At 38.1% G+C, this 12017-nt stretch overlaps 1 protein-coding gene across 6 annotated transcripts in view; it reads left to right on the top strand.

Moving 5' to 3' along the window:
• Positions 1–12017, top strand: part of IKZF1 (IKAROS family zinc finger 1) — a 296693-nt gene that overhangs the window by 113822 nt on the left and 170854 nt on the right. The gene's annotated exons all lie outside the window — the stretch shown is intronic.

The following is a 12017-nucleotide window of genomic DNA, read 5'->3' on the forward strand; positions in this document are numbered from 1 at the left end:
GTGATCTGTGCAGGTTTGCCTATGTACAATGTGCTTGTGAACAAGTAGTACTGTAGCTACATTCTATCCTTTAAGTGTACAGTGTGACCAAGCTTTGGCCTGATCATATTTTCATAGAATTGTAGCCGTGAGTTTCCACAGTCTGTGGACCATAGGTTATATTTGATGCAGTCTTTGCAGCTGTGGTGGGCACCAGAGTGACAATAACAGAGCCGTTGCGGTTAACATTAATTATTTTCTTATGCCTGGTACACCCCATGCAATCTCCCATCAGATGGATGGGTGGAATCGATTATTTTCATCCGATCCGATCTGGCCGATTTTGTATAGAAGAGATCAGTAAAACGATCAGAAATCAGAAGGACCTATCAGAATGAATCGACTTGACCTATCTATCTGATGGGAAACTGCATGGTGTGTACCAGGCATTATGCTGGGAATACACATTGAGGTTTTTTTTGCAGATTTACTGGCCAATCAATTCACAGATTGATTTCCAGATTGTTTTTCCGATCGATTTCCATTCACTTCTATGAGAAAATCCATCAGAAAAATGATCCAAATCAGATTGGACCTGTCATAAATCATCTATTAAGCCATCTATTTGCCAAAAAAACTCATGGTGTGTACCAGGCATTACACGTGAATTTTCATTTCTGTGAGGTTAGTAGTAATGTTAAAGTGGCATATTTGGGACTTAGTTATACAGGTAGTCCCCGGTTAAGGAACGAGATAGGAACTGTATGTTCATTCTTAACCTGCATCCGTTCTTAAGTCGGAACATTGTGCCATCTCTGTCCCCTGTACCTTCTCTGGCCCCCCTGTGCCTCTAGTGCCCCCCTCTGTGTCACCTCTGCCCCCTGTATCTGTTTATACAAGTTTAAAAGCCATTTTTTCTTCAAATTTTTTAAAATGTACTTCAACTTTACAGTTATTGTCGCTTCTTTTATTTCCTAACAACTATTCTAACAGGATAAAAAGTACTTGTCAACTGTCATTTTAATTTTCTTTGACAGTCTACCTTTACTGGATGTCTGTGTTAAGTGCAATATTTTTCATTTAGTTAAAATAATAAAGTGAAACGTAACAATATTAATAAAACATATATTTTTTTACACTAGTAAACACACTTTTGTTCATTTTAGCTGCTAGGAAAGTAAAGTACTAAATAGTCATAAAGTCTGTATGTGTTTAAAAAGACTATGCAAAGCATGAAAAGTGGTGACTGCAAATGGAGAACCAAGGAATGAAATAAGCAGGGTGAAGTTATGAAAGAGAGATGGATAGATAAGTAACAGTAGTCATCGAATGTAGTCACAAGAAAGTCTTAAAAAAAACATCTATATACAGAGATAGAGAGTGATAGAGGTGCAGCTTGTGTGTGCCACACAACTGTAATAAAGACTTTATGGTAGTGGGAATAATGTAATTATTCTATGTAGACAATTTACTAAAGTATACTTCTTCTCGATTTCAACTTTCCAGTTTAGTGTTGTAGTCAGGCCACAATGGATTTCATACTTTTAATATCCTGTAACCTTTAGTGGTTTTAATGCTAATATACCTGTAGAAAAGGAAAACACATACCGGTACAACTGCTGTAGTAATACCTACTCAGTAATTATGAATAACAGGACACTTTCTGCTGTATTAAATTGTTATGCTGTACACAAGTGGGCTGTACTATCAATAATACAGACTTGAATTGAACTTTTCCTCGTAAATCCTGTTTATTAAATTGCCATTCAGTTTAATTGTTGAGTCTGTAATATGTGTATCAACAAGAAGGGAGTGCAGCACACATGGCATACTGTAAGCAGCACAGAGACCTGATAGAGTACATAAACCAGCTCTCTGCCTGATAAGCTGTGTGGTTACATTTACTGCTTGAGAAAAGTGTGTGGAGTTTATGTAAGTTTTTAAGCTTCTAAATAAATATGCAAAATTAATAAATATTTAGGGCTCCCTTTTTAATGAATAACCATTAATGCAAAATTAATAAATATAAAAGGTTGGCAGAAAATTCAGTTCTTAATGGATTTAAAGCAGTATCCAGTGTGATAAGACCAAAGATGTATTTTGCAGTCGGCAATGCAATTAATAACACACACAGACAAACACTCATGAATTAAAGTTTTGATTGAAGTGGCTAGAGTGCTGGTTTTCAGCTTTGTAGCGCTTGCTCTACTGCTTGCAAAATAAATCAAGTTTGCACTCTTGAGCCATATAACATACTGAATGTGTTCAGAATGCTTTAAAGCAGGTACAGGACTGGGTTTCAAAGCTTAGCAGGCTGCTGGCCAATGGCCACGCATGCATTGCATTGGCCTAGACACCTCTGGCCAGCTGTGTGGTGGTGAGCCTTAAACAGATTAAATATAATGCAATATATTGCTCAGGAAGGTCCTCCTATTGCATAGATTTGGTTAAGTGGCCCAAATGATTCTTTGCTCAGATTGCCGTTTGTATGGCTAACAAGGGGAGGTTTCAGTAAGCAGTATGAGGAATACCTGTGTCTATATGTGTCTATCAAGTATGACATAGGACACATTTTCAAAATGTGTTGTTCTGTAGACCATTTTCAAGTCGGGAGCGGGACTTATTAAAAGTGATGTGATGTTTTCATGCCAAATGTTCTATTTTGGAGCAGATTTGTTTCTTGTTTTTTTTTTCAAAGAAAAAATGGAGGTCATTTCCAGGCACTCTTTACGTCTGGTATATTAAAAGCTTTCGTAGGAACTTCCACATTGGGTCCTAATTAGTACCACACAAATTTAACTCTGCTAGTTGTACTTTGTATGCAGAAACAGAATTCTTCTTCTGTATTGATGAGCCACAGTTACTTACCTCTGCTCACAGTCCACTTGTTGGAACACACTGACACACTCTGTCTGGGATTGCTCTAAGATTCCAATGAGCTGAAGGCACAGGAACATATAATTAAAGAGGCAAAACTGTGCAGAAAGTAAGAAGACTCTGAGATTCTAGCTGGAAATTGAAGGCCACTTTACAGAGCATATTTTATACTATATCATAATTATAAAGTGACTTATGGTGTTTTGACGAAGAAACACTCATCATTTTAATGGACAGAAATGCAGAATGGAGTTTGCCTGTATATTACATCTTGTTAAAGTAGAAATAATTTCTCACACCGTGCCTGCATGTTTGGGAATTTTTGAGCTGATGATACTTCATGGGATATTGTATTAATTCTAGAAGTGGTGCTGGTCCAACATGGGGGATAAGCATAAGATTCTCCTGGCGGGCATATATCCACAGACCTGTCAGATAACATGGGGGCAGTGGAGATTTTCAAGTTCAGAAAGTGTTCTGCCTAGTCCTAAAGATCCAGTATATTTGGGTGACTTTTTAATGGGGGAGTACAATCAAGGCAAAGTAAATTCACTTCAGGCATGTAATCGCATGTTGAGAAATTTGAAAAACCTAAATTCCACTGTACAAAATGAATATTTAAAATGATTACAAGTTCATTCTGTTGCACTGCATGTCCGTTTAGTAAACTGCCCATCATTGTCAGCATATCAAAGTGAATATGGGAAAAGAAGGAGATAAGAATACCTACCGGTAATTGATTTGTCGGAATGTGAAGCCCCTGAGGCCTCAACAAGGCATCACGGCAGTTGCCGTGTGTTGGAAATGGAGCATTCTTCTCAGCTCTTCACACAGATGAAATTGCCACCTCCAGCAGACCATCTTGCTCAAAGGGGTTATTATGGTATCTCATCGTAAAATTGTGTGTGGTAGTATGAAAACCCTACATGTGCCATTTGGCTACATGCTTATCTTATGAGTAAGCACCTAACAACAGAGTGAAATGAGTTAGGGGTGCCATAACTTTAACTGAGTATCTTTGGTCAAGTCTTATAATTAATCGAACTGAGAAAACCTGCTAAAATGTGTAGTTCTGACCCACCACTCTATGAGTCGAGCAGAGCCAAATAAATTGTGGTGCATACTTAATTGTTAGAAAAATCAATAGAAAACAAATTGTCATTTTTTTTAAAGCTCCTTACAGTATGAGCTTGTAGACGTGAAATATTTCAGCTAAATATTATTAACCCAAAATTCATGCAACAAGTTTGCCCTACAATATGGAGAAAGTAAAGCATTAACTGCACCTGAAATTATTGTTGTTTTTAGGGGGTCATAGATGTGAAATAAGTCCCTGGATTTCCTGTCCTTACAGACTGCACTTCCTGTATTTGTCTGTGTTACTTGGTGCCTATATTATTTTTCAAAGCTTCTGAAAAAGAAGTGTCACTCAAACTCATAACAATCAATCATATGTATATGAAGGGGATATATTGTAAATAAGCACAGGCAATTTACCATTATTCACTAATCCTTTCTCATAAACAGCAGAAAAAGGACATTTTACTTTTCAGGGAATTTTGTATGTTTTGTAAATTTTTATTTGCTTGCGAGACACTCCATGCTCTTTGCTGTAAGGAGAGAGTGCTTTGTCTCCTGTCTGGGCTCATTATTGATGAGACATGGCTATAAAAATGTTATAAATCAAAGCAATACAACAATGAAATGTCATGTCTGTAGGTGTAGCACCTACTGACACCTCTTGGAGAGTAATGAAGTAATGAATTGGTCAAGTTAACAACTTGTCCTGATGGCTGTTGTTCCTCCCCATAGAGATACGTGGCACATATTTCCTGTTTATTCCCCTTTCTCTGTCTTCTTTACTGAAGCATAAGCATGGTACATACCGAATAAGCTTGTTCATGAAGCAGTTGGTCACAATGCTGCAAAAATATCTCCCAGCACTCAGATGCACTTCTTATTGCCACTTTGTCATGCAGATATAGATATCCACAGTACAGTTTAGTAGCTTTCCAGCTGCAACATTACTACATTATTATTATTATTGTTATTTATTTATAAAGTGCCAACATCTTCCATAGTGCTGTACATAGTACAAAACAGACAATGGGGAGCATAGATACATGAATAGTTCAACACACAGTAGTGTTCTCCCAGAATTCTGTTCCCAGCCGGGTGGCATGAAAGGTTAGCTGGATGGGGTGGGGCAGGTAGCTGCAGGGACTGTCGCTTCCATAGGTGCAAAGCCGTTCCATGGGGGCAAACTGGGCTATTGCCAAGGGCCACAGAGCTGGCTGATGGGTCTCCAAGTCTTGCCCAATTGGTAGTGTCCCTCAGTACCCTGGCAGAGTATCAGTGTGCTCCTCTGACACATGATTGCTGGGTGCTGCAGTGTGCACTTTCATTTACACATGGAGAAACACACATAGACAGACAGACACACACACACAGACAGACGAGACAGACACACACAGATGCAAACAAACACAGACAGACACACACACCTCAGACATGAGAAGCTTACCTCTGGCAGCAGCATGAAAAGAGGAGGTGGGCCAGACAGGAAAGCAATGAATAATAATTAATATGTGGGATACACACACTTGCAGCTCTCCAGTCCATGTGTCAGCAACAGAGGGAGAGTGTTTGAGAAAGATCGTCCAATGTACCAGTGAATAACGTTGCTGCACCCTAGAGTTTGCTGCCTGAATTACATGATTCAGGTTTGTATGATGGTAATTCAGGCAGCAAACTCTAGGGGGCAGCAGCGCTGTACATTGGTACAGGAAACAATGTTTCTCACTCTCTCGATCTTCTGCTGACATTTGATACCAGAGAGCTGCCAGTGTGTAATTCCACCCCTTAATTATTATTCACTGCTCTGCTCACTGGCCCCACCTCCTCTGTATGCACTACCCTGATATGAGGGCCATGACAGCCGGGCGCTCACCAGAATTAGCCGGGCGGAGCACTCAGCTAATAGGGCTTGGGGAGAACACTGTAGTACAATCAGGACATCCAACAGTACCAACAGTATCAACAAAGTACTTGTACTTGTGCCTTTAGAAAAAAAAGCTTAGTTTTACACCTCTGGTCTCTGAAGTATGTTTTAAATTTACAAATGGTCTAATGAACTTCTTTTTTTTTTCTCCAGTTGCACACCACTTGTTTTGATATCATGTGTTGGAGTATAGTTTACCATAGGTATAATACAATTAACAATTTTCTGTACAAAACCTCTCTCAATATTTTTTTATGAAATTAAGAAAGCCGAGAGGATAAAAAGTAGAGGATGCAAATGAATACAGGAAGTCTTAGCTTCCTGTTTACTTAAAATACATCTAGGTGTGAAGTATGTTCATGCTTACCAAGTTTCAGAGCTCAAGCCATATATTTGCAGTTAGTTTCCCTTTCAGTGACTGAAATTTAAAGTGATCCGGTAGTGGATCCATGCATATGAATTTACTAACATGACCCACTGTTAGTGTTTAATAAAACACAGATTCCGTTTCTTACCCTGAACACCTTTTCTTCTATCTAATCCAGCCATATATAGAATATTGCAGGTCACTTAATGCAGCTTGTTGTTGATTACTACTTGATCACTCGTTACCCTATTCCTTTTCATGACATATGCTGTCTTCTCTCTGCATAGACTGCATTAGTTATCAGAAGGGAGGGATGATCACATGGAAGCCAGCAAGTTCAGCTGTGAATAGACCACTCAAAAGTGCTGAATACTAATGTCAGAGATTAAGACCGGAATAGATTCATCATTGGAAATAAAGTGAACTAAATGCACAGTCAAATGCATGCATCTGAATAGTTCAGTCTGCCAAAGGATTTGTAATTATGCAATTTTGCAATTCACATGCCTCTGCTAGACTGCCCGGGCAGTTAGCTGATGTGCCTTTCTTTGCCGCTACTTTTGTCATCTGCCAGCTTATTGGAGATTGTATCAACTTGATCGTATTGCTAATTGTATGTCAGTTAAGTGTAGCTGACCGTGAAAGCTGCAAAGCTTACCATGCAATGGAAGTCACCTGACTAGACTTGGAATTATATCAAGCACAGTTCGATTCCCAGCCAGGTCAACATCTGCAAGTAGTTTGTATGTTCTCCTTGTGTATGTGTGGGTTTCTCCCGGGCAACCCGGTTTCCTCCTACATAAAAAAAAAACATACAGATAAGTTAATTGGCTTCCCCCTAAATTGGCCTTAGACTATGATACATGCACTGCATGATACATACATAGACTTAAAATTGGTAGAGATTAGATTGTGAGCCCCTCTGAGGGACAGTTAGTGACAAGACGATATACAGCGCTGCGTAATATGTCAGCGCTATATGAATACTTAAATAAATAAAATAAATAAAGCCATGTTGTCCTGATTGTCAATATTTTATCTTTAAAAACCAATTTTATCTTAATAAACCCATATTATGGGGTACTGGAAGTTACCTTCAAGAACAGTAATCATTGGCGAAGATTAAAAAATAACAGATTGCACCAAAATGCTGTTTAGATAATCAAGCAAATACTATACAATCCATGATAATACAACCCAAATGATGACGTGTCGTTGTTGCATTTAAGCCATTACTGATACCTTTTTTTGAGGTCATTTACAGCATGTTGTAGCAGATGAAATGAGATCATCAGTGGTTTATGACACTTATAAAAAAGGGGAACTGGAGTCAGAAACACTATCAGTGGAATTTGTAGTGAAATAGAAATAATGTGGTTACCTCCTCCACACCCTTCACCAGGGTTCCCAAACTGGATTTTCCTTGACTCTTGCTGAATGTGTCATACTGAATAGGTTTCTTCCATTTTATCAGATGTTGTTCTGAAGACATGTTTTTCTGCAGGTCTCTGCTGCTGGGACAGAGTGTTTTCCTGGCTTGTCAATGTGCATACACTACTCATTATGAAAGGATAAGCAATCTAGAGACAGCTCATGAGTGTTTTGGGCTGTAGTATGTTGCTTATTTAGTTTACCCCAGAAACTTCCAGGAAATCCAAAGCAAGGCACAAGAAAACAAATAAAAGGCATGGTCTAATTTGCTTTGGAAAAGCTCCTTCCTTGGAATATGTATATTTATAATTGTATAAAGGAGTCCCTGTTGTACATAGTTTTGGATGCACGATTTGGTATCACCAAAGAATAATGCCTTACCATATTCCTCAAATTTAATATTTAAGAAAACACCTTTCCTGATTGCCATTTGATTTTAGAAATAAACATAAAAATGTTATAAATATTATAAACTCATTACTTTTTAAAAAATCCACTGGGTCAGCTTAAATGAGTTTCTGTGGAGGGTCATTCCACACGTTCTTACCCCACACCGAGGAATGCTTTCCATAGATGCAGAATAGGGGCTTAGTTATATAAGTATTATTATAATAACATTTTATAAATGTGTCCCTTTTTACTGATAGCACATTAGTGTTTTTGTCCTGCTTCCTTTTAGTTTTATAAGTTCAGTTGGGCATTGTATTGTAGTAAATGAATGATACAATAAAAAGTATACTGTACTACTTAATGCAGAATAGCTACTGTAAGTGCCTGTTGTATTTGAAAGATTATCCTTTGAAAATAAAAAGTAATTGAACTGAAAAAGAAACAAATAGAATTGTTGTGGTCTTGCAGTGTCAAGTAGCATGGCAAAAAGTTATCATATTTAGCAGAACAAAGATCATTGCGGTTGATTCACAGAACTAAATCTATGAATTATCTAACCTTACTGACTAACTCATGATTTATCTCTCCATGGGCTTGATGCACTGAAGTTACTGTGCGCAGGCAGCGGAGTAGCGGTTTTGCACAATCAGCTTGATTCGGGTTACCTGGGTAATGCTTGTGTTGCTATGATAATGCATGGTGTGCTACTTGCACAAGTAGTATAATGCACATTACCATAGCAACCTGAACATTAACCAGGTAACATGAGTTGGGCTAATTGTGTAATGGGCTACTCCCCTGGTTGTATGGCAACTTTACCAAAAGTAAAAGTGCATCAGGTCCCTTATCTGGCTAAACTCATGAGAAATCTCTCCTCACCTGACTTAACTCATGGTCTATCTCTCTTTATCTATTTATCTCGTGATTTATGACTTTTAATTTGCTTATTTCATTAATTAGCTTACCCGTTCATCTTATGATTTATCTCTTTTGATATGATTATGTAAGAATATGTTTATGTAAAAAAATAACTGTCCTTATAGTTTAGCTGAAAAATAAGTATGGTGAGATAAGAGAAAAGCTAAATATAAATTTGCCTCCTTAAGACAGAAGGTATTTCCAATATTTCAGTAATCCAAGAAATAGCAAAACAACATGCACCTTCCGTCTCAATATTTTACTAGTGAAGTGTATCATCAAATTACACATATAGACATCCAATGATGATCCTTCCAATATTTCATCTTTAAGTGAGCCAGAAAGATCTCCCATGATGCATCACTGCTGAATATGCAAATTATCTCTTTATGCCCCTAAAAGTCAGTTACCTACCCGGAACCACTTGTGTGCAGTGACCCTATAGCTTACAATTTTAACAGAGCCACACCAATCCAACTTGAATCCAGCCACTTCAGAGGTTTAGCTCCTCATCAGTGCCTGGCATGGATTGATATGGCTCTATGAAATAGGACTTGCACCAGTATTACTGAATACCCAGGTGTTTTTCAGCAATAAAGTGTGGGAAGTAGACATTGCAAATTACTTTATAATTTCATATTTATCTCTGCTTAGGAAAAGTGGGCATATACTTTCAGAACAGCAATAAATTAGCGAAATGTGGCCTTCACTGTTTCATAACTGTATTATAATAAATTATAATAATAAACCCTAATTTACTTTTCCTCCATTTTTTATATATGTTTTAAAGGGAACCTAAACTGCGAAGGACATGGATTTTTTCTTTTAAAATAATACCAGTTGCCTGACTCTCCTGCTGATCCTGTGTCTCTAATACTGTCAGCCACAGCCCTTAAACAAGCATACAGATCAGGTGCTCTGACTGAAGTCAGACTGGATTAGCTGCATGCTTGTTTCAGGTTTGTGATTCAGCCACTACTGCAACCAAAGAGATCAGCAGGACTGCCAGGCAAATTGTATTGTTTAAAAGGAAACATCCATATCCCTCTCAGTTAAGGTTCCCTTTAAAGCACACTTGAACTGACCCCATAATTGTTAAATCACATGATAATATGTGCATTATGGGTCCTAATAATTACCAGTCCCTCTGATTGGACGGGTTCCCCTCCATTGTTCCACTCTACCCCCATTTAAGTCTCTGATTGAATCCAGTTGAATGTGAGATAAAGGAGCAGGGAATGCTGTGTCCACTCTGCCCTCCTTGTTTGTCGCCACTCCAACCCAGCTGTGCACTGCAGCTGCGGGGGCATATGTACTTCAGAAGTGCTCCACATACAGGGGGCCTGGTAAATATTAGGACCACATAAAAATACAATGTCATGTGTGGTTTAACAATTATGGGGTCAGTTCAGGTGTCCTTTAAATGAACAATTTTATATTGAGTTTATGCATATACTAATAATTTCCCTCCTGCTATTGTTTTATCAAAGTTAAATACATTTAGCCCAGTTTGTCTTGAGTTCCTTTTTCCTGAACTTACCATGTTCATATAAGTTTGCTTGCCATTTTCTGTACTTCTTCTCATTCCGTGTAATTTGTTCCCAGTTTTAAAGTGTATTAAAACGCTTAACATTAATAATTATGCTACACTGGTAGAATGCACCTGTAATGCTTTGTTATGCTTACCAGAGTTTCCAGTCTTCAAACAAAATCCATGAGCCTGAAGTAGGGTTTTAATGTTGGGATATAACTACAAGTTGTTTAAGTCAGTGGTCTCTTGTATCATGGGCACAGAGTGATTCAAGGGCTCTGCAGGTTCACAGAAATTGATTTGAGATGATGTATTGATAAAGAGGAATAGGACAGGACAGTTGCATATAATATTCATATTTAATTTACTTTGGCCATTGAGAAAACTTGCAGGTGCCAGAAGGGTGGGTCTTCCTTAGCTAGTGAACAGCTGTAACTCTCCAGCACGGAGCTGATCATTCCACCCAATTCTCCTCTATGCTGCTTAGATATGAACTCTTTGTGACCAGCACTTTCGCTGTACAGTCTCATTTTCATTCCTAACATTTCCATGTTCAGCATATAATGATGCATTTCAAGCAACAAATTCTGTAGTGTTTCTGCAAAAGCATTGAGTACCTGTCCACACCATGTCCTGCCTGTTATAAGAAACCATTTCTCGCTGCTCTTTTATGTTGTCAAAAAGACTGAGTAGGGGATGGAAAATGTGAATATTTTATTAAACACTGAGCATGTTAGAACTAGTCAGGCATTGATGGCGAGACTTCAGTCCTGCAGTTTCAGTGTTGTCCATGAAGAATTATTTTCTCACTGGCGTAGAGAGGAGGTGGACAAGGTCAGGTGATTAGCTCTGTGCTCACAATGAAAGACTATTTGGTGCCCCCCTCAGCTGACTTCCACATTTGGGTGATTATTGCATGGGGTGGGCTTTGGGGCAGCTTACAAACAAAGTTTGAATTTTTTTAAATTTAGCAACAAGGTTATCAAATGAAAAATGAATAATGCAAAATGGTTAATCTGCAAAATCTTGTGCATTTCAAATTATGATATATTCTACACAATATGCATTGTAACATGAGCCTGAACTAGGGTTTTAATGTTGGGATATAACCACATGTTGGTAAAGTCAGTGGTTTCTTGTATCATGGTCACAGTGCGATTTAAGGCTACGCAGGTTCACAGAAATTGATCACAGCAGTGTACATAACATCCAATCAGAAATAAGTATTCTTCAGGTCATTAGTAGTCTACTAATTGAATGGCTGATGGAGTCTCCATAGCCCTACTCTTTGCATGAACAGGAATAGAAATACAGGTACTGAGAATTCTCTTTTAAGTGTATTGTTGTCTTTTTCTTGCTCAAAATTAAGAATTAATTATAATGCATTAAAAACTCATTCAGGAAACATTGAAATTGGCCCCTGGCAATACTGTATTGGCCATCCTGTAGGACTGCAGTTGCATGATTATTTGAAATTTTGTTTTGCGTACTCCGTAATAGACAAACTGCTAGGATTTTTTTTT

Source organism: Hyperolius riggenbachi, chromosome 5, assembly GCF_040937935.1.
Source record: "Hyperolius riggenbachi isolate aHypRig1 chromosome 5, aHypRig1.pri, whole genome shotgun sequence".
In the NCBI taxonomy this organism is placed as follows: Eukaryota; Metazoa; Chordata; class Amphibia; order Anura; family Hyperoliidae; genus Hyperolius; species Hyperolius riggenbachi.